This window comes from Ranitomeya variabilis, chromosome 3 (genome assembly GCF_051348905.1).
Source record: "Ranitomeya variabilis isolate aRanVar5 chromosome 3, aRanVar5.hap1, whole genome shotgun sequence".
Classification (NCBI taxonomy): domain Eukaryota; kingdom Metazoa; phylum Chordata; class Amphibia; order Anura; family Dendrobatidae; genus Ranitomeya; species Ranitomeya variabilis.
Window position 1 is genome coordinate 427425544 of NC_135234.1, and position 24041 is coordinate 427449584.

The 24041-nt window shown below is 39.1% G+C and overlaps 1 protein-coding gene across 1 annotated transcript in view; it reads right to left on the minus strand.

Moving 5' to 3' along the window:
• TMEM132E (transmembrane protein 132E) overlaps positions 1 to 24041 on the minus strand; it is a 663923-nt gene that overhangs the window by 637344 nt on the left and 2538 nt on the right. The window lies entirely within an intron of this gene.

Genomic DNA, 24041 nt, shown 5'->3' on the forward strand with positions numbered 1-24041 from the left:
GTGTCTCTTATGTGAAGTATGGACACCAACCACAGTGTCTCTTATGTGATGTATGGACACCAACTGCAGTGTCTGTTATGTGGTGCATGGACACCAACCGCAGTGTCTCTTATGTGATGTATGGATTGGACACCAATCGCAGTGTCTCTCATTTGAGGTATGGACACCAACCGCAGTGTCTGTGATGTGACGTATGGACACCAACCGCAATGTCTATTATGTTGTGCATGGACACCAACCGCAGTGTCTCTTATGTGAGGTATGGACACCAACCCCAGTGTCTCCTATGTGATGTATGGACACCAACCGCAGTGTCTCTTATATGATGTATGGACACCAACCGCAGTGTCTCCTTTGTGATGTATGGACACGAACCGCAGTGTCTGTTACATGGTGCATGGACACCAACTGCAGTGTCACTTATGTGAGGTATGGACACCATCCGCAGGGTCTCTTATGTGATATGTGGACACCAACTGCAGTGTCTCTTTTGTGAGGTATGGACACCAACTACAGTGTCTCTTATGTGATGTATGGACACCAACCGCAGTGTCTGTTATGTGATGTATGTACACAAACCGCAGTGTCTGTTATGTGGTGCATGGACACCAACCACAGTGTCACTAATATGAGGTATGGACACAAACCGCAGTGTTTATTATGTGATGTATGGACACGAACTGCACTGGCGCCCTGTGCTCTTCACAGATGAAAGCAGATTCACAATGAGCACATGTGACAGACATGACAGAGTCTGGAGATGTGATGAAGAGCAATCTGCTGCCTGCAACATCCTTCAGCATGACCGGTTTGGCAGTGGGTCAGTAATGGTGTGGGGTGGCATTTCTTTGGAGGGCTGCACAGCCCTCCATGTGCTTGCCAGAGTTAACCTGACTGCCATTAGGTACCGAGATGAGATCCTCAGACCCCTTGTGAGACCATATGCTGGTGCGGTTTGCCATGGGTTCCTCCTAAAGCAGGACAATGCCAGACCTCATGTGGCTGGAGTGTGTCAGTAATTCCTGCAAGATGAAGGCATTGAAGCTATGGACTGGCCTGTCCATTCCCCAAACCTGAATCCAATTGAACACATCTGGGACATCATGTCTCCCACTATCCACCAATGTCACGTTGCACCACAGACTGTCCAGGAGTTGGTGGATGCTTTAGTCCAGATCTGGGAGGAGATCCCTCAGGAGAGCATCTGCCGCCTCATCAGGAGCATGCTCAGGCATTGTAGGGAGATCATACAGGCACGTGGAGGCCACACACACTACTGAGCATCATTTTCTTTGTCTTGAGGCATTTCCACTGAAGTTGGATCAGCCTGCAACTTCATTTTTCACTCTGATTTTGAGCATCATTCCAACTCCAGACCTCTGTGGGATATTAGTTGTGATTTACAATGATTATTTTTAGGTTTTATTGTTCTCAACATATTCCACTATGTAGTGAATAAAGATTTACAACTGTAATATTTCATTCAGTGATATATACTGTAGGATGTGGGATTTTAGTGTTCCCTTTATTTTTTTGAGCAGTCTATATATATATGTATATACAGCTCTGTCAAAAATTAAGAGACCTTTCGAATGATGGTATATATATCTAAATGGCTCTTGCAACAAAAAAAGGTTCCTCATTCCTGAATTAGGTTAAATATAATTGGCCAGTAGGTTTTTTCTACCCCATCAGAGAGTAGCATAATATAGGACAGATCTTGATTCCAGTGGTGTGTCATGTACTAGGCTTCTTGCTGTGGTTTTGATAATATTCCTCTCAGTAAGGTAGTCCTGCTATGTTGTTCTTGATATCCATTAATTCCAGCCACTGAATGCTTTCTTCCTATGCATTCAACTAGAGGTGCAGGTAAGATCATACAGAGCTGATCAGTAAGACAACCAGAAGAACTGAACCAGCAAAAACAGTCATGTTATCAAAATGATAGCATGTCCGTATGTTATGCTGCTCTTAAATGGGGCATAAAAAAAACTGGTAACAGATTATTTTTATGGATTCAAATTTCTTACAAAACAAATTCAATACAATATTGTAACATGCTAGCAAATCCCTTGACAGCATGAACTCACATCACCCTAACTAGGCGGCAATACAGAGCATATACATATCAAGGTAGAGTTTTATATCATTTTTTTAGGCTACTCATTTTGTGGTATGTATCTTGTGATATATCAGGGCCAACACCAAAAAAAAGACACATTTGTAATTTTGCATCTTCATTATGCATATAGCTTACCCAAACAACTCCTCCATTAAAAAAACAAATAGTAATTGCATTAGCATAATATATGTAGATTTCAATAAAACAGTTAATACCCTCAATAAACTCTAACATGCAGAATAAAAACATTAAAGTGTCAAACAATATTTCAAAGTAAGAATCAAGGTTATAATTGAAAGGCAGAAACAGAAAAAAATATGGCATTATCCCAGAACATAGCACAGAGTCAATAAAACAGCCGGCTGATGTTTTAAGGAAATAAGATTCTGCATTAAAATAAAGACCAGAATTTCCGAGGAAATTTTCAAGGTAGAATAATTGCTTGTCTGCATTCTCTAGTCTTTGCTATCCTTGCTTTAGCCATTAATTAGCAACACCAGAAGGTCTATAAAAAAGTACACTTGGCTGAGCTTTTCAGATCACTAGCTCATGCCATGCATAACAGACAGAGCTGTTAGTGAAATCTCACAATAGACCAGTTACATACCAGTGGGGTACAACACCAAAAATCACATTTGGCACCTGGGGCGCTAAATAAGTTCCTAATAGAAAAGGATTAAGAAAAAATCTTTATCAGATTAATTTTTTTCTTGTGATTGAGACTTATCTGTTTTACCGAACCCCCTAGTGAAATGCCCTAAAATACCAGATTGAGAGAATAGGTGTAAAAGCTATTTAGTGATGGCACTATTGGCCAGAGATATGCTTATGTAGGAGAACGGAGTGCAGGGGATAAAACACTGCAGTGCATCTTTCATACCTGAACAAAACTCGGCGGAACTGAGAAGTTGCAGGAGGGACGGAATTAGCCAGTGCTCCTACTCAAGTAACGTCAACAAATCCAGCTTTATATACAAAAGGCCAGCACACCAAAACAAAAGAGGATTGGGTGCTAAGGGAAGTGACAGTTGGTCCTGCTGCAGCTCCAGCAGCCCCAACTAATAAACACAAAGGAGACACTCTTGGCGGTCAAGTACTGAAGAAGCCCTGAGGATACCCAGCCAGAGACCCGTACCTGGGCCAGTGATCTGAGGAGATGTGCAGGATGGAGCATCACTTTAAGCAGAGGCTTATGGTAACGGGTGTGAGCAGAGGGAGAGCTGCGGAACAGACGGGGTCTGGCTGACACTAGAGCCACCCATTAGAACTGATAGACTTTGTTAAGAAAATGGAGCAGCTGCCTCAAAAGCATTCAAGTATACCATTGATAATTTTCCAAGGTTGAGTGAAGTAAAGATTAAGGAAGGTGTCTTTATTGGACCTCAGATTTGTAAGCTTTTTCAAGATAAAAAGTTTCTCTGTTTGTTGCATTGGAAGGAAAAGAGTAGCATTCACATTAGTGGTAACTAATTTTTTAGGAAAATGGAATCCATCAATGCTTGCAAATTACTGTTGGACAACTGTATAAGAAACAAGCAAAAGAGAGTTGTCACTGAATGAGGGCCAAATTTTGTAGTACAATTTCTGTAACTGTTTATAATTCGCAATTTTCATTAATTTAACTGTTGCCAAGTTTCCTCTATATACATTTCGGAAAATTGGCTTAACAAAATATTCTGCATCTATATATTTGCAGAAATAAAATACTGAAACTTTTATGCATTAATTATATTTAGCAGTAAAAAGAAAACTTTTTGATATCATAGAAGCAAGAGCCAGATAAAAATTTTCATTGTCAGATTTAAATTCGGGAGGTCAAAATTATTAAGAAGAAGACTGAAGATTTAAAAATGCATTGATAATGAAACCGCATCAAGTCTACTTTGTATCCTGGACCATTCTTTTGCATCTCCATCAGCAGCACAGATGGCCCATCTATTGTTTGTCTTCTGGCAAAAGGTCATTCAGTCACATTTGGGATCTACAGCACTCTAAATAAGGGCTCATTGAGACGTCCATGGCAATCAGTCTGAGTATGGGCCACTAATGCACTGACTGGCTTTGACTCTCCTGACTTGAGCGTGACATCCATTTATTTCTATAAAGCTGTCATGCTCGGATTGGCCAGTAGTGATGAACGAACGTGCTTGGATAATGTGTTATCCGAGCATGCTTGATTGTTATCCGAGTATCTTGGGCGTGATCAGATTATATATATTTGAGTCCCTGTGGCTGCGGCGGTAGACAGCTCAAACACATTTGGGGATTGCCTGTTTGTTTGGCAAGTTGCCACATGGACTTGACTATATTATTCGAGCACGCCCAAGATAACACATTAAACAAGCACGTTCGCGCATCACTAGCAGCCAGTCCATGTCTTGTGGTCCAATCATGGACTGATTTGCGTGGATGTCTGAATAAGCCATTATACAGTTGATTGAGAAATTGCTACAAAAGCTTTAAGCTGCACCGGTGTAAATACCCATTAGAACATTGACCTGGTCTTGTAAAGTAGTCTAGCCAGATGGAGATACAGTAATATATTCCTAACGTAAATAAAATCATTTGCAAGTACTATTTGCACATCTCGTTGAGATTCCAGACACATACTTCGATAAGACACAGCTTATTAAATATGCTAGCAAACACCGTAACTAAGAAAGTTCATTGAAATTCATTCAATTAGGCTGAATTTAAAAATAAATCTCTACTAGAGATATCCAAATATGATAGATAACAGGAACTGTATAATTGAGTGTTTTGGCTGTAGCTAACCTGCTGAAAATGTATTCGGAGTAGAATATTTCAAATATCTTTTTCCTGAGCCTTGAATAGATCTAGTCAGTGTTATTAGGAAAAATAGTACAATTATCAGGTAGAGAAAAGTACTGGAGAAGAAAGGAACGAACGTAGGGCTCACTGTGACACTATTATAGTCCACTGAATGAGATATATTTCTGCATACATTTCCAACTATTTATCTTGACTTTGCTACTTGGAGATGCAAATAATGAACGGATGCGGGAGGGGGGAACATATTTATGTGATTACTGTACAGTACATTCTTTATTAGAAATGTGGACACATTTAATTATTCAATTTTCACTTTAATAAAAAGTAAACAAAAATATAGCAATAATATAGAAATTCATATTTATATTAAATCAGAGAATATGTTTATATTTTTGTTATAAGTACTGAAGGGCGGCACATTTATGGTAGACTGATAGATTAAACATTATACAATAAATTATCTATTATTATACATCATAGATGGGTTCCTTTGCTTAGCAGTCCCTTTGTAAGAGAGCAGAGAGACGCTAATTATCAGCTTCTCCCGCTGTGCTGGACTTAGCCTGTCCTTGTTTTACATTGATGGCCATCATTTCAACACTATATTTTCTTTGCTGTCATTATAGAGGATACTCAGGGTTTTGGAAGTTACAGCATGAAAGTTCAGCTCTCTCCCCCCCCCCTCATAAAGAAAGAGGTTGACAAGATAAAACTTTATCCAAGATCGCCTAAAATTTAAATTCTGAGTTTCTTTGCCCTCATACAATTCCAAACACTCTACTTTATGGAGTAGGAATTAGATCATTATTTATCTTGATGTTGATGATTCATTAGTAAAAGTCCAGCACATACCGTAGGCGAAGTGGTAGCTATTGTCTTAAAGTGTTAAATTTCTCCTTTATATGGATAGCCGGGTTATAACCCCTACAGGCACAGTAATGGAGGTTATTAATTGTTGTCAAACAGCATCTGTTAGGTGTGTAGAAGAATAAGATAACACAGAAATGCCAAATTACTACACATAAACAGAGGAAAAACATTGTGAAATATTTCTACGTATTTAGATATAGAGAGAAGTTTCTGTCAGGCCAAGCATCTATAGGGCTCCATACAACCAGCTCATGCCAGAAGAGTCCACCGCAGTGGTATACATCGGCACAGCATAGAAAAGCAAAGTCTGATGTGATTTCTTATCCATATAAATGCAGTAAAATATGTATTTTGCTGCAAATAAGAATCAATGAGTGATGTATAAAAAGTGATGGAGGCATACTTCTAAGCTATACAGTACACCTGATGGAAAGTCAAAAATAAGCAGGTCTACAATTTGATTCTCACAGGTAAAAGATGCTTTTGAAAGTGAAAACAAGCATCATGCATTTAAAAGGAATCCGTCAGCTGAATTTCACCTCTACACTATTTATATGAGCATGTAGTTCTTTTAAAGACAAGTCCAGAAATACCTTTACGTGACCAGTCCATTCCTCTAATACTGATAAATCAGCGTTTGACTTCATACACAAATGAGGCTGTAGATCTGAAGCTTTGCCACTCCAGCTGTATTCCCAAGCTAGCGCAGACTCCTCCTGCTTGACTGACTGCTCCTTAGCTTTTATGCTGTGTGACATCAGGTAAAAGAACCATCAGTCAGGCAGAAGGAGGCGGTGCTAGGTGGGGAAAAGAGCTGGGGTGACAAAGGCTTCAGATCTACAGCATCATTTGCTTATCAATTCAATTGCCGATTTTTCAGGAATGGAGGAATGGACTGGCTATGTACTTACTGATGGACTTATAAATTGGCTGCACTTATAAGTAGCTTGAGGTATGAAATCCAGCTGACAGTTTCTTTTTCACATAGAAAAGTATACATTATAACATAATAATTTACTTTAAAAAACAAAGTGTGAAAAACAAATAATAAAAAGCAAACTTACGAAAATGCAAGTGGTCTGCTCTAAATTTCTGGTCACTGTCAATCACACATTTAGAAAAGAAAAAGAAGCATATGCTTTTATGCTACTACACTAAAACATTTTGAGGATGATGTATTTGCATATCGCAAAACACTTGCTTAGACATGTAAATCAATTTACCGCTTTGATTTGTGAGGCAGAGGCTTCAACATTTTTCTGGGAAAACTAAACAAAACAGTCTTATCGTGTTTTTTGTGAAATTGTGACAAAAATATGCATTGGGAAGGCAAGGATTTAGCATGGTGTTAGGGGAAAAGCTATATTTTAGCTAGAGAAACTGTAGGGGACTTTATGCACACAACTGTACTCAAGATTTATGTCATATTTTCCCTGTCCATAAAACCTATATGTTCATACTGTACAGCCACACACGCACCACTACTTTTAAAGCATGCACATTTTTTGGTTGAGAAGTTTAAAAATAATAACTTATAGGAGGAGAATATAGTGTTGAGCTACTATGCAGCATCACACACTGTGTCGATTTCACAGACGACACAATGACAACACATTTTAAGTGATCCAAAAAAAAAATTAAACTTGCAGACCAATATTATATTTACAAAATCCAGAAGGTTTACCTGCAATCAAAAACCTTTGACTAAGAGATATATATTAACTTCAAAATACAAAACACAATTGATAGAATAGCCGAAAATACTATCAGTTCCAGGGGAAAGTTGAGTCGCTACAATTCAGTAATACAGTCAAGTTTTCTAGTGTTGGCTGGAGATACTTTAAGAATGGTGTACAAAAGATACTAAAAAAGCAGATGCTAAACTTAGGAAAAAAGAAGCCAAGGATATTAAAAGATGCAGTGTCAGTAAAGGTGGCCACACACCAGGTACGGAGCGGGGCTGAAATTCAATCCTGGCATTTGAAATCACACAGGCCCATGCTGTCCCCGTCCCCAAGCACCAGATGGGATATATTACTAATATTACCCTGCATGGAGGAAAGCAAGATTTACTACAAGACCAATATTCTTAATGATACCTATTAACAGTATGGGTGTCTTCAGAACACCAACTATGTGAAAAACATAGCAGACAAGGCGGCCCACGACCAGACAGGCCCTTCTGGCATTTGCCAGAATTGTCAGATGGCCAGTCCGGCCCTGCCACACACATTACAATGATCTTTGACAACGCATCAAGTTTGTAGGCTCCAACCATCCAAAGCCATGACATGTTTGGCCAACATTTGTTTGACCTGTGTTAGAAAAAAAATGAATTGCATAGGATCAGCATGCATAGTTCTCTTTTCTCATGAGAGATAAACCACCACCAGAAGTAGCTAACACCTGCTTACTTCCTTCTCCCCACAATTGGCCAAACTTAGCATGCATTTCTATGAGCAATTTGTTAAGAATAGCAGTTAAAGATGAGCAAACTGATTTAAAGTGAATCAAATTCTTGTCAAATTTTAGAAAATTCACTGTATGCAGTAAACTAGAACACTTTGCAATTCACCAAAATACATGCCCGCTGTTATTTTTACACAAGCCAGAGAAAGCTCATATGCCCTCTTGCTTGATTGGGAAGATTTCCCCATAATGCCCTGCAGGAATCACATCATATACTATAGCACAAACCAGAAGTTATTAACATAGCCTGTATAAAAGCAGAGGCATGGAGTGCAGCAGCCATTTCTAACATAAGACAATCCTTGGATGCTAGCTTCCGTCATCCGTGGATTTCACTGCAGAATTGAATGCTTATACCACAGTTCCAATGGAAACTAAAGAGAATGAAAAAGAAAACACAACATGACATTTCATTAACCCAGCTGTTCAAGGCTTGACCGCTGTAAATAAAGTTTCTGATATTATAGTTAAAATTACACTAAGATGCTGTTTTGTTATATCACTAGGGATGTTTTGGCCCACAATGACATCAAGAGTGTTCCATTTACATAGGCTGTAAACTATTCCTCTACTGCAAGCTCTCTTATTCATCTAGTATGCCCACCTGACTAGAGTTATTCATCCATCCCAGCAATTTATTGCCTTTACTATGTAAATTCAAAACAGCCTTGTGAACAATGTCAGCATTGTAGCTAAATAAATTCTAAAATGCTAATAAATAACATTCCCAATCTGCTCGTGTCATGGTTATGTGTGACATCTAAACCCTGGGGCGAAATCAAATCAAAAGATCAACTTTAAACCAAGCAAAGTGGAGCTATAAAAAAGAGAAAAAAAAAAGACAAAAACAAGATTATACCCAGCTCACAGATGCATTTGACTATATTTTACTTATATTTACTAAGTGAGCCATAAACTGTCAAAGGTGATATGAAAACATGACACAAGTGAAAAGCAATTGGTGACTAGAGGCAGCGCTTCTGTGTATCCAGTCAGGTCGCTCCCTGCCAGCAACTGCATTAACTGAATAACTTAAAAGAATCAGACAAAAAGAATCTACTACTTCCTATACCCAGCATGGAGCATAATCAGCTTCTTGCATCAAATCATTAGAAGCAGCGGCTACGAGCCCTGGACAAGTCTACCATGGTATTCTTTAATTAAGCAAAAAAAGGCCCAAAATTCTCCTTTTATTTCCACCTCATTACAATTTCTTCTCAATGGAAAACATTTTGTAGATATAAATCGTCGCTATATGACCGAATATTTAGGAATAGAAGTGTAATCAATGAGTCCATTGACTCCAAAGGCTGCCTAGTTGTGGATGCACAGGATCAAGAATACATGGTTATTATCTTTTACAAATAGTTTCATACCTTGTCCATTCACTGGCATGTTATTGCATCTAGGATTTATTTTAGTGAACAAAGATAAAACGCCATACCATACAATGTGATTACATGATTGGCACCTTTTTTATTGTTTCTGGACAACCCCTTTAAAAAGAGCTGTCCCACACAAAAAATATCATGTTTTGTGATGTCAAAATCAAAAACTAAATACACTTTAATTTTTTGAACATCCCAGATCATCCTAACCAGAAAGGGGATTAGTTTAGCTAATAAACTTAGAAAGCAGCTGAACCCCTTCATACACATCACCAACATACAAAATTGGGAAGAAGACATCTTGTCACAGGAAATGCTCCGAATTTCAGGGCCACGTGACAGCGAATGAAATCAGTGATCTGTAAATTTTGGAAAAATTTATAAATTATTAAGTTAATTTTATTTTACATTTTGGGGCGGTCCATCAACACTCTAAATGTAGAGGTGTGCATAAAAAACGTAAGGTGATTTAGGGTCAAGGTGTAGCACCGCAACCCCAGTCACCAGTGATACGGGTTCCTATGAGTGCCTGAGTATTGCATTCAGTGCTCCATTCAGGCAGCATACCCTCGGTTTGTCACAATCACAAGGAAGAAAGCAGTCCATGCTTTAAAAATAAAGAATTCTTTGCTGATGAAACTAGTACAATGTATGTCCAAAAAACATATCTGTACCGCAATTTGTTACCATCTTTTCAGTTAGCCATTAAAAGGTATCAACCACCGAGGACTCTCAATTCTAAATATTTTTGTACAAAGAACAGCAGTCACAAAACTTAGTGTCCACATCTTCATCTGTCTTACACAGACGTATCGGTGACATGTGGTGGCACTTCCCTTGGAAATGTCATTTCAGTGCCTGACTTGAATACGTCCTTCACTGACCACACCTTCAACGGCGATCTCTTGCCCCATGTCAGGACTGCGAGTTGTCTCGTCTTCAGCCTTACCTCGTGTGTTGTCTCCTTTGGGCTCTTGGCTGTATCCACTGTAGCTCACCTCTCTTTCTCTCTCTAATCCACTTCACCACAGAGTTCAGGACGCTTCAGCTATTTTACTCTGCCAATGGATCCAGTTCGAGTCTTGCTATCTCTGTTCTTCTCACCTTCACACACTCCTTACTGCAACTACAAGTCTGTCTTCCTTTGTGTTCTTACAGTAACTAATAGCTCCCTATAACCATTTAGTAGCCCTCCTCTTACTTCCAAGATCTGCTCCCCACAGCAAGACTGGCTAACTGTTAACTCTTTGTTTACCCTGTACCTGCAATGTTAGTTTTACTTTTCCCCAATAACATTACATTTGAAAAGAGTAATAATGCAATAACCAAATGGATCAAGCATCACATATAGAAATACATTAGTACGGCATATTACAATGATAACATTTCAACAGCAACAGTTTCAGGGGATGTCAGTCATCTCTCACAGTGGCAAAAGAGGGTCCTCACATTTCTATTCTACAGAGCTGTAAGCACATCATGTGCCACTTCTATGTGGGCCTAGATTAAATGTTTTAGATCATTCCTCCATAGCACAGCATCATTACCTGTTGGATTCTGCATGAATCTGACAAAAAGAGAATGCTAAATGCTTTGTAAGCCATCTGAGGAGCATTGACTTCTGTAAAAGCCACAGCACTTTGCTATGCAAACCTTGTACAAAGCCCCAGGCTCAGCTCAAGTTAATGTTATACAAAGCTTCTATCTTATTCCCACAATAGGAATATATCATGGAAATTGGGCAAGATAAAACTCCCAATCATTTCCTTTTTGAGAAGTTGCATTTTGGGGTGATGTTACCCGTGTCCCTCTAAAACTAGCTTTACCTGACCTCAACTCCAATGCAGGAACTGCAAGGACAATTAATGTAACATACTGTGTTTTACTCTAAGTAATCACAATGTCAGTACATAGCGCTATATGGTCACAGTAACTTGCTCACAAGAGACTTTCTACATAGAATAAGCCTGTTTAATGCTTACTCTTTTTTTTACGGAGTATCTGGAAAAAACTGCTGTATATAGAAAACATTCACAAAAAAAATCCATAGAAAGCAATACATGACACAAAGTACAAGTTATAAAAGGAATAAAGGGAATTTGTCAGTAGGATCAGCCCTTCTAAGTCATCTATATGGGCATGTAGATCATAGTAAGCTGAATAATATTATACTTTGATACAGTATCTGTAATCTAATCTTTTATTTCTGAGAAATCCACATTTTTCTTATATGTAAATGAGCTTTTCAGGGCAATGGCCGGACACTGATCTGCATGAGAATCTGCCTCTAGAGTTTATTTTAAATAAAAGGAGTTTTCAGTGGGAGACATGTAACAAACAGAACAGTAGAACTGAACTTTGTTTCATAACAAACACGTTAGTAGTTCTAGCTCTGCTGTATTGCAAACATATGGAGAGATAGAAGCTGAAGCTGAGAGGAACCTGCAGATGTGTCAGTTATAATCACACACAGCTCTGCAGTGAGATCAGGAGAGCAGGGAGCGGCCATTACACGTCACACTGGTAACCATTACATATAACGCTGGTAAGCATTACATATCACACCGGTTACTTCTCCTTTCAGATAAAATACATTCTGAAGGCAGTTTCTCAGGGAGATCAGTGTCCAGCCCAAAGTCCTGATCAGCTCATTTACATATAACAAAAATATGGAGTTCTAGGCAGCACGGTGGCTCAGTGGTTAGCACTGCAGCCTTGCAGCACTTGAGTCCAAGGTTCAAACTCCATTGAGGACAACATCTGCAAGGAGTTTGTATGTTGTCCCCGTGTTTGCGTGGGTTTTCTCCAGATTCTCTGGTTTCCTCCCTCACTGTAAGGCTATGTGCACATGTCAGGATTTCTTGCAGAAATTTCCTGAACAAAACCGGACATTTTCTGCAAGAAATCTGCATGCGTTGTTTTTCTCATGTTTTTGCGCGTTTTTGACTCGTTTGTTGTGCGTTTTTTTCCGCGTTTTTTCCAGAGCTTCCCAATGCATTAAATAGCGGGAAAAACGCAAAAAATCCACAAAATTAATGGACATGCTGCATTTTTTACCGTGATGCATTTTTTTTTTGCGGAAAAAAACTCATCATGTGCACAAAAATTGCAGAATGCATTATAATTGATGGAATGCATATGTATGCATTTTTTATGCATTTTTATCGCGTTTTTATAGCGAAAAAAACACAAAAAAACCACAAAAAATCCTGAACATGTGCGCACAGCCTAAAGATATACTGATAGGGAATCTAGATTGTGAGCCCCAATGGAGAGAGTGGCAATAATGTCTGGAAAGCGCTGTGGAATTAATGGTGCTATATATGTGAGTAAAATAAATAAATGGTAGCTTAGCAGGGTTGCTCATGCTGACAATTTCCCTTTAATGTTACAGACTAAGTATTGAGAGGCAGAGATAGGAAGAAGTCAATAGGTATAGGCTTTTAAGTAGCATTGACTTATAAAAGCTGATTAAGAGACAAAGAAGGTGCTGGTTTAGTTACAAAACTGGGCTAGGCTGCCATGTACATTGTCCATCATAAGTGGTATATGATTCAAAGACAGAATGAGACCACCTTATTTATGTAGCTAAGCCATTCAGCCAGCCCCTTTCACATACAACAATGGTCAAAAGGTCCAGACACAGAAGGGAGCCTGTTGTGAACTCCGTTTTCAGGCTCCCTCTTGTGGTCACAGATGGTATTGTTTGACTTTGGTTTTTTGGCTCCCCCTGGTGGTTTGGTTTATTATCCTGCGGGTCTGCTGTATCAGCTGCCTTGTTATTCACCAGGGAGGCTCCTATTTAGCTCTGCTTCACTTCCACTTGTTGCCGGCTGTCAATGTATTCAGTGCTATTCTGATTACTCCTGATTATCTCGTTTTCTGCCTCTTCAGGATAAGCTAAGTTCTGTTTGAATATTTTTTGCTCATCTGCCTGCAATATGATTTCTGTGTATGATGAGTCTAGTCCAGCTTGCTAACATGTGATTTCTTTTTGCTGGTAAGCTCTGGGGTACGGAGTTGCTTCCCCCGCACCGTTAGTTGGTGTGGGGGCTCGAGCAATCTCTGCGTGGATATTTTGAATAGGGTTTTTTATTGACCGCACAGTTTCCTTCCTATTTTCTGCTATCTAGTATTAGCGGGCCTCATTTGCTAAATCTGATTTCATCTCTGCGTTTGTGCTTTCCCCTTAACTCACCGTTAATATTTGTGGGGGGCTATTCTATATCTTTGGGGTCATTCCACTGAGGCAAGTGAGGACTTACTTTCCCTCCAGGAATAGTCAGTTTCTCAGGCCGTGACATGATGTCTAGGATTTTTAGGTAACGTTCCACGGCTGCCTATAGTTGTTTGCGGATAGGATCAGGTTGCGGTCAATCTAGTTACCACTTCCCCAGAGCTAGTAGTCTGTTCAGTTACTTAGCTAGTCCGACCTGCGATCCTTGCCACTAGGATCATAACAGGAGCCCAAAGCGTAAAGGGAGCTAGTTACCGAGGCAAGTAGCATGCGGCACGAGCAGGCTCTGCATTACAGCCTGCTTGTGCCGCTCTGAAGCTGACTGGATTGCTGCATCTGATCAGTCTCAGTCCTCTTGTGATTCTGCCATGCTGTCAAGGCAAAGCTACATCTGCTAACAGCCTGGGAAAGCACATAGTATGGACCGGCGGCATGAAGATACTGCTGATCTAAACTGTCAATCTTCAAAAGCCTTTTAAGAGCATCTGCAGAAAAAAATAACAAAAATATCTATTCAGGTACAAGTCACTGTCAAGGCAAGTTGTATATACGACCCTCAGTTGATGGATAAAGGCCATGAGGTTCTTAAACTGTATTCTTCTTATACCCCAATCTCAAATGACCTGCTTATTGCCAGATGAAGAAGTGAACACTGGAATGATCACACACTTGCACGCACATACAAATTGAATTTCATTATGCTGTCTATAGTGATAAAGAGTTATCAATTACTTTATTTTTGTTTTGTATTTTCTAAAAATCAGCAGTTAATATTTTAATGCGAGAACATATTTCTTCCTTGCTACACATTCTGTTTATGGACAGCAAATAAAAAAAAAATATATGGGGCTTGGGGCATGAAATTGAGCTTCGACATTGAAAAATTGTTTATAAACGAGGCAGAGCCTTACACAGCATAATCTCATTTTCCAATGAGATACGCTATGCAAGGCGAGGTTACAAATGAGACAAAAAATAAGAACATTGGCTTTCGTAGACTTTGGCAAATTCTAAATAATTCTTATACAATATCGGAGGGTAACAGCACTGGTGGGTGTCATGCTGTCATGTATATGCTTGTAAACATCTCGTGTAGAGCACCATGGAGTCAATGGTGTTAAGGGAAATTTATTGTTGAGGGATTTTTTGTTAGTAAACAGTTAACCCTTCTGTAGCTGAAAACATTATAAGTTGTATGCACATGTCAAAACAAGCATATTGGTGTAAAAGCAGATGGCTAAATCTAATAATTACAGTCATACTGTATGTAGAGGGTGGGTAAAAAAAATACAGATCCCAGTTTCCTTTACATGGCTTGTACTGTAACTCATTTACCAATAGTGTCTTACAGAACTCAGGTTTCATTTTAACATGTTAAAAAATAAAATGAGGTCCATCGTATCCTTTCTTGCCGGTCTAGGGATTCAGCAGAGGGCAGTAGTGTTGTATGTTATGGTGTCAAGCATGGAGTTAAAGAATTGTGGTAGTGGAGGTGTATGTAGGCAGACACGTTAAAAAACCCCAGACAGTTCGTTTCCAGAAATAAGAAGTAATATCGTGGTCGATGTTATAAAAAAAAATTATATATAGACTATAAAAAAAATTATATATAGACAACTTCATGATCAGACACATATCACTGCTGTAGGTATCCAAGAGAGAATTGTGGAAAACCAAAGGAAATGAGCACAAAAAAATTATCCCTAGCAGGACCACGACAACCGAACAACATACTTACACAAAGCTATACTGATTGTTAGTTGTGCAAGAGTTAAAGAACGGGAATAAACTGAAAACTGTGGCATATCACAGTTTCCTACTGAATATTATGGTCAGCAGCCATTTGGACATTCAGCATCTCCTGCACGGGTTTAGTAAGACTTTCTTCTGTTATCTTGTATAAACCACAGAAGAAAAAAAAGGTTATTTTTTCATGGCCCACCTTGCACTATGCTTTTTTTATCTATATCCTGCATATTATAGGTGTGGCTTTCCATTTTTAAACACATCTGAATACATTTAAAAAAAAAAGGTAGAGAAGTACAGAATTAGCCTAATATGGATGTATAGAAGAACTGAACCACAATGTGGTAAACTTACTTGTGAATATGTGAATATTGAGGCAGTATACTACAGCACATGCAAATTGCCATATTTATTACATATTTACTAAAGTTTTAAGACCTCACTAGACACTTCTGAGAAGTGTCTAGAAATGAGACCAAGGCTAGGCAGACTGTACTTCCCCAAAATGAAAAAAAACTTATAAAATACCAACCAATTGAAAATCAAATCCAAAAATAGGAGAAAATGATTCAGCTCACCCTCATATCACAAGAAACATGGTGGACAGGAGCACTTGGGATAGTCAATCCCACACTGAAGGGTCCAAGGTGATAGGGGATGCAGCCCACGTGGGTAGATAAAATCAATGTTTATTCCAAAATTGTTAAAAACATCTTCATCAGTGTATATTCCACAAAACATTTAGGCAAAAGGTCTAAGACATGGGGTTATTAAATGTTTTGAACCTTTAACTTCCCCTTTTCCTAGTCATAGCTGGTTCTATTGCTAATTGTGACTAAGAACCAGGGAGTTTAAGGATATGTTCCCATGGTCAGGAACCGGCAGCGCTTTGGACGTGGCACATGTCTGCTCAGTCCAAAGCGTTGCCGGCTTTTGAACGCAGGTGATTCCGCATGTGTTCATTGAACCGTGCAGAATCACTGAACCCAATACATTGTACCGGGACATTTATCTTGCAGAGACTGAGAGTCTCCACAAGACAAATTGATATGCTGTGGTCTGGAAAGACGCGCCGCATGTCCGTCTTCGCCGGGAAGCCTCGGGCGTCAGTGCACACATAGTGGAAAGATGGGATTTCTTCAAATCCCATCCACTATGCTGTAACATCTGGCCGCTGCGGGTTGGACGCTGCAGATGTACACAGCGTCCAACCCGTATTGTTTACTGACCGTGGGAAAATACCCTAAAGGATTGAAACACTTAAAAATCCTCATGTCTAGACCTTTTGACGAATCTTATTGTTAAAGACAATTGCAAAATTGCAGCTGAAAAATAAATAATTGCAAAAATGATTAAACACATCTTCATCAGTGTATATTCCATACACTGATGAAGATGTTTTAAAATTTATTGAACCAAATTGAAAATGATGAGAAGTTAAATCTATTACACAGTGTGCACCACTGTGATGGAGTTGGCGCGTCTTCAGTGTGCCGAGACTACATTTAGGTTTTTAGACAGCCTTAGAATGTGTGGCCCACATATATTGGAAATTTGAGGAATTCTTTTACAGTAAAATTATTAAGCTTTGTTAACATGACGTTTCTTTAACAAATCTAAACCGCGAACAGATAATTAAAAAGGGCAATAGATCTGTACTTATATACTGTAAGAGATACAATCTAATTCAATGAATGAATGCTGTCCCTTAATGCAGTGCATACATTTACAAGCAAATGAATAACTGCGCACTCTAATGAAATAATATGATAAATGGGAACTGAAATGAACCACTGATGAAAATATTGCTCTCCAACCGGTTATGCGACATAAATGCTGTGCCAAGTGTTGTAAATATTGGCTAATTGTGATGAAAGACTACATAATATTAAGAACTCATAGGTGGTATGACTAAAGAAAACAAACCAAAAAAAAAAAAATTAACTGGATTTTGACATTCATTTATCACGGTATATATGTGGACTGCAATTCCCAGACTGATTGCACATTTCCTGACTAAAACTATAAGCCTTAGATATAAATGGGACTGTCAGTTCAGGTCTGAAAACTCACAAAGCGTTTGGACATCGTGGTCCGTATTTGGGTTGTGAAACAAAGACAACTGACTTCAACCTATTACCAATCAAAAAATATCTATATCAAGTCTGTAATAAGTATTTGGCCCCCTGAAGAAGGTGCCATCCAAAACGTGCGCAGGGGCGGACAAGCAGATCCCCTAGTTCTCTACCGGTGCTACCTATTAGGTATTGTATTTAATATGTCTATCTAATTAGCCTTCACTTTGGACATATGGTCTGTTGTTTGCACTATGGCACTTTTCCCCTATGTGATATAGCTTCCATTTCCATGCTGTTTATATATTATGTCTTACACTGAGCAGGTTTTACCTGCACCAGATGGCAGCAATTTTGCAATTTGATAGACACAAGTTCTATTGATATATGATATACTATAATGTTATTTTGATATCATATCTTCATCTTACAATAGTATTTGCTTTGTGCTTCTGTACGTATCTTTAATATTCTTATTACCTACCCATGGTCTTATTGGATCTTGCCTGTCCTTAGTGTTTTAACATTTATGTATGTGTTTCACGGTCATTGCAAAATCTCCTATATATTTTGTACAATAAAGTTGGTATTTTTTTATCTATACTTTTTGGTCTTTTGGATCGTCGTTTTTTCCCTCCCCCTCTTTTTGCTTTTGTAAGTTGACGATTGTCCATACTTAGTCCCATTAATACATTGGTGTGGCATTTGCCTTATACTATGTTTTAGACAGACCTATTTAAGGATTCATAAGCTATTTTTCTGTAATAAGTATTTGCATAAACACTGCATTTTGATGTCACAACTTGATAATTACACAGGGGAAAGTGATTTCATAAAGGTGCTTCTCACCCCATCATGCAGAAGCAGTCAATAGAGATGAGTGAACAGGAACAATAAAGTTTGGGATCCATACTGAACACCTACTGTTTGGACCCAAACCCCGAAGTCCATGTTACTGTTCAGGTTCAGCAGCCCCAACATTCGGTGTTTCCCATGCTGTCATCTGCAGCTCTGATCGGTGGTATGATTATTACCACCGGTCAGAGTGCTGCGGCTCCCACGCTGTCAGATGTCTCATGGTGAAGCACTAAACTCATTGACTCCACCTTATTTTTATTTTTTTTTAACAGGGGACAAAGGCTTCAATGGAGTGAGCGTAAGGCAAATATAACTTTGTTTTTTATTTTTAAGTATAAAAGTAAAATGGTGTGTATTTTTATTTTAAATAAAGGACTTTATTCTGGCTGTGTGTTTGTTTACAATCTGACTATGGGGTTAGTAATGGATAGGCATCTTATAAACTCCTCTCCATTACTAACTTGTGGACTTGATGTTAGAGAGCCACAAGACAGCTGACATCAATCCCGCAAATATTATCTCCACAGAGCAAGTGGGCAGAGCCAGGAAAAGCACAAGGATTGTTCTAATAAATATGCCTTTTCTGGGGTGGCTGTGGGGCCAATATCCATGGCCCCTTACCTGCCTAAGAATGCCAGCCCCAGCTGTCTGGTTTAGCTTGGCTGGTTGTCAAAAATGGGGGGACACACCACCATTTTTTTTACATTATTTATTTAAACAATATAAATAAAGTTGTGGGGACTCTTCTATTCTTGTTAACCAGCCATGATAAAACTGACAGCTGATTTTTTCCATGCTGGTTATTAAAACTAAAAGGGAACCCATGCCATTTTTGTTTTTACATTTATTTATAGTGCAGGTGCCAGCTGATATACACTCCCATCAGTTGTTGCCTGCTTTCGCTGTTATCAGCGACACTAGTCGTAGTTTTTAGCCACAGTAGACAGTAGTATCCCCATTAGCCAACGCCTTGACCGGAGGTAAACTTTTAACCTCCAATCACAGCTGCTGGATTAAGCTGTCATTTGATCTTACCACTGATCAGAACCTGTGTTTTCCGTGTGGCAAACAATGGATGTTCAGGCCCACCCATTTATCTGAATGGGGTCCAGGTTCTGGTACCCGTACTGACCTTTTTTCTTTTTTTTTTTAACTATTTGGCCAAACCTGCCAGACCTGAACATCCATGCGTTCACCCATCACTAGCAGTCACGCATTGCTTCTATAGAAATTTGCTACCATGGTTCAAACCACCATTTGACCATTTAGCCCTCTTTTTAGAGGTCATCTGCAGCTGCATCACATAATATGCCATATTAAGATGCCACTGTAAGTAAAAATGCAGATGTTACAGACTTTATAAGAGGTATGCTGGCATTTGTTTCTTTGCATTAATAAATGGTGGAAAAGAAGCACAAACTTCTGCAACAGTGCAGTCATCTACAAAAAATTAAATTATATTAAAAGATAAAATTATTTCATCTCAGAGTTTCAGGACAATGCATTCAGCCATTGACCTTGTTCTATTACGCAGAGCCTCTGCTGCCCCGATATTGGATAGCCATGCTTTGTTACATAAGGCACGCACCTCTAAATGAGCCATTCCCATTTTGTTTTACAACAAATACCTACACAATTATTACTATGTAAAAGGATCCTATTGGAATACATCTCTGGGTGCTGGTGACTAGATCTCATTTTCTTATTTTCCAAGCCTCCTTGACACTTTTATTCTCTTTGCCCAGAAAACCACTGTAAAGTGGAGTCAATTTGTAACATATATATATATATATATATATATATATATATATATATATATATATACACTCACCGGCCACTTTATTAGGTACACCATGCTAGTAACGGGTTGGACCCCCTTTTGCCTTCAGAACTGCCTCAATTCTTCGTGGCATAGATTCAACAAGGTGCTGGAAGCATTCCTCAGAGATTTTGGTCCATATTGACATGATGGCATCACACAGTTGCCGCAGATTTGTCGGCTGCACATCCCAAAGATGCTCCATACAAGGCAGGATGGATCCATGCTTTCATGTTGTTTACACCAAATTCTGACCCTACCATCCAAATGTCGCAGCAGAAATCGAGACTCATCAGACCAAGCAACGTTTTTCCAATCTTCTACTGTCCAATTTCGATGAGCTTGTACAAATTGTAGCCTCAGTTTCCTGTTCTTAGCTGAAAGGAGCGGTACCCGGTGTGGTCTTCTGCTGCTGTAGCCCATCTGCCTCAAAGTTCGATGCACTGTGCGTTCAGAGATGCTCTTAGGCCTACCTTGGTTGTAACGGGTGGCGATTTGAGTCACTGTTGCCTTTCTATCAGCTCGAACCAGTCTGCCCATTCTCCTCTGACCTCTGGCATCAACAAGGCATTTCTGCCCACAGAACTGCCGCTCACTGGATTTTTTTTCTTCTTCGGACCATTCTCTGTAAACCCTAGAGATGGTTGTGCGTGAAAATCCCAGTAGATCAGCAGTTTCTGAAATACTCAGACCAGCCCTTCTGGCACCAACAACCATGCCACGTTCAAAGGCACTCAAATCACCTTTCTTCCCCATACTGATGCTCGGTTTGAACTGCAGGAGATTGTCTTGACCATGTCTACATGCCTAAATGCACTGAGTTGCCGCCATGTGATTGGCTGATTAGAAATTAAGTGTTAACAAGAAGTTGGACAGGTGTACCTAATAAAGTGGCCAGTGAGTGTATATATATATATACACATAAAAAATGAAGTATCATACACTTATTAATGTTTGGTCTAAATATGTAGTATTATTGTGTAATTTTGATCTCATAAGTTTATGGGACCTTAATGTACCTCTGTATGACTTTAATTTTAATAGCGGCACATTCAAATAATACAGTGCCACGTGGAGGCACAAATATCTACTGCTCAGGAGTAGCAAGAAACTATAAGGACTACATGTACGGCAGTACAGATTCCTTTAGCATGGCTCTCTTATGTTCTCAATATGTTGTAGAAACATGGCAACCATAATCACTAGTTTGTATTCTGTGAACTCAGTTAAAAACCTATATTTCCACCATTGACTGTATTCTATGTTAGGGTTTTCAAAGCTACTTAAAAAGTTTGTCACGTTATTGCCAGGGACAATGGGCACCCACCCTGTCCCTCGAGCTAGGAGAATCCTAGGCCATCTCTGTCCCACAGATTACTCCTGATGGTGGAGACACTGGGGTCTTGCACCTTTCTTAGCTCCTATATGAACACTGATCTGTTCCCTCCCTCACCCAGGGAGGTATGTTACAGAAGTGTATAGGATAACATATACCAGATAGACAGGGGTAAACCGACAGGGATAAAACAAAACTACATTGGTACAAATACACTCACAAAGCAACCGAGTGGGAAACAGGGGAGGGACAAACCAAATGGGAGAGGATGCGGAGGAAAACACACAAACCAACTCCATGCAGAAATCTCCTGAAAATCACTCCAAACACTTGCTAATAACATTGAATTTCTCTTTCAACTCCAAGACTGGAAGTGGTAAAACACTCACTGGCAAGGAAGGAAGTCAGGAGGTGAGTTCTTAAACCTGGAGAGAGTAACAAACTTAGAACTGCTGATACAATAAAGACAGATAACTCTAGGAGTCCAACAAAGCAGTTTAACTCTTGTAGCAGCAGAGTAAAGAAAGCCAGAACTGCTAATTGGACGGTGAAACCGTTCTAACTACCGCAGGTGTATGCGTCACCAGCCGATGTAATCGTCTGACCCCACTCTGTCGCAGTATCACAATAACAGAGTGATTTCCAACATTTTAAGTTGTCCCCTGTCCATTGGATCCAGAATGGATCCTAAGACCGGATCTCTGGAACTTAGGCTCTTTCTTGAACAGAGCATAGGTGCGCATGCTCAACCTCTGCTCAATTCATTGTCTATGTCACTGCACTAATGAATAGCTGTTTTGTGTTTCTGCTTTTTATGTATTTATAACTAGGGAAACTATTAAGATAAGTTGCAACTCTATTGTTACGGAATATAAAAGAAATGTGGATAGAAATGTATACAAGAAAATTTGAATAGAAACATATACAATGTAATATTTTATATGTAAGCAAAGTAATGGATCAAGGAAACAGTTCCTGCATGCTCCCTATTGACAAACGATATTATTGCAGTGGAGGAAAAGCTGATCCTTTAGTAAATAGGTTATAACGAGTTCAGGACTCTTGCCTTTTACTGCAAGACACATTACATAATACTGCAAATCTAAAAACACATGTATTGGGTAAATGCTAGAAAACAGAATATTTCTCTAAATTCACTAGCCAGCTCTAACAAAGAACATGCTCAATATGATTGTATGTAGACATCCCATTTCTCCATCTACATACAGTAATGATGCACATTTTCGCATTAATTTCCTATCAGCTAATCACATGTATATCCAATGATTCTCCAATACAGATAGACCTAGTGCATTTAATTATCTCAGCCAGGAATAAGGTTCCTAAAAGGAGCAGGTTCCAGGTCTGTGTCATCACTAGCACATACAGATATTTCCAATATTTTAGTATTACAGTCATCATGCCAGATATGCCGTTTGTATTAAATTAATGAGTGGTTGCTTCATACAACACACCTGATAGAGTCACTCAATTTAGAGTATTGAGGATCATGTAGTACTTCTGTTGCTTTTACAAAATCTGAAAATAGTTTGAAACTACTGTTTTCATTGTGAGACAATTAGTCATATTCTACAGTATGACATATGACACTTCTAGACAACAGATCACTATGCAACCGTCAATGACAAGTCTAGCATCACTGGGAAGAGTATGTGACATTACACAACACTACCTTTCAATATTAGATCCGCCGATAATATTCTTGTGATATGGTGCATACTATACAGATAAATTCTCCGTGTACAACCAACGATTCAACATGGACCAAAGAGGGTGTAAAGAAATGCAGTATTGATGGGAATACAGCACTGGGATGCTGATCCCTGCATAACACAGATGAACAATTGAAGCAAACTGTGGGAATGCAGCTGCTCTTTCCAGCAATAGTAGAAGCATACTTATTCTAAAAACCCAGAGGAACATTCTTGCAGACTTGTTGGCCTTTCATTGCACTTTTTGTTTTATCAGCAAAAAAAAAGAGAAGTGATCATGTCTGTGCTTCTTATCACATACAGTAGAGACGCCTTTCCCTAGGGAGTCAATATTCTACCTCGACACGCAAGTCTCTGATTTTTGTGTTGAGCAAGGACTGCCATTACCATTTTCAGAAATCAATTACGTTTTCTAAGCAGTATGATGATATACATACATAAATCAGCTTTTGGTCCGTCTAGACGCTCGAAAAATTCTCATTGCAGCAGAATGACACACATCCACATGTAATAAGCAAGTAAATAAATATATAGACATATGGAGCCGCATCGGTATTGATACTCTATTTGTTCAGAACTAGGCACTTAGATCCAC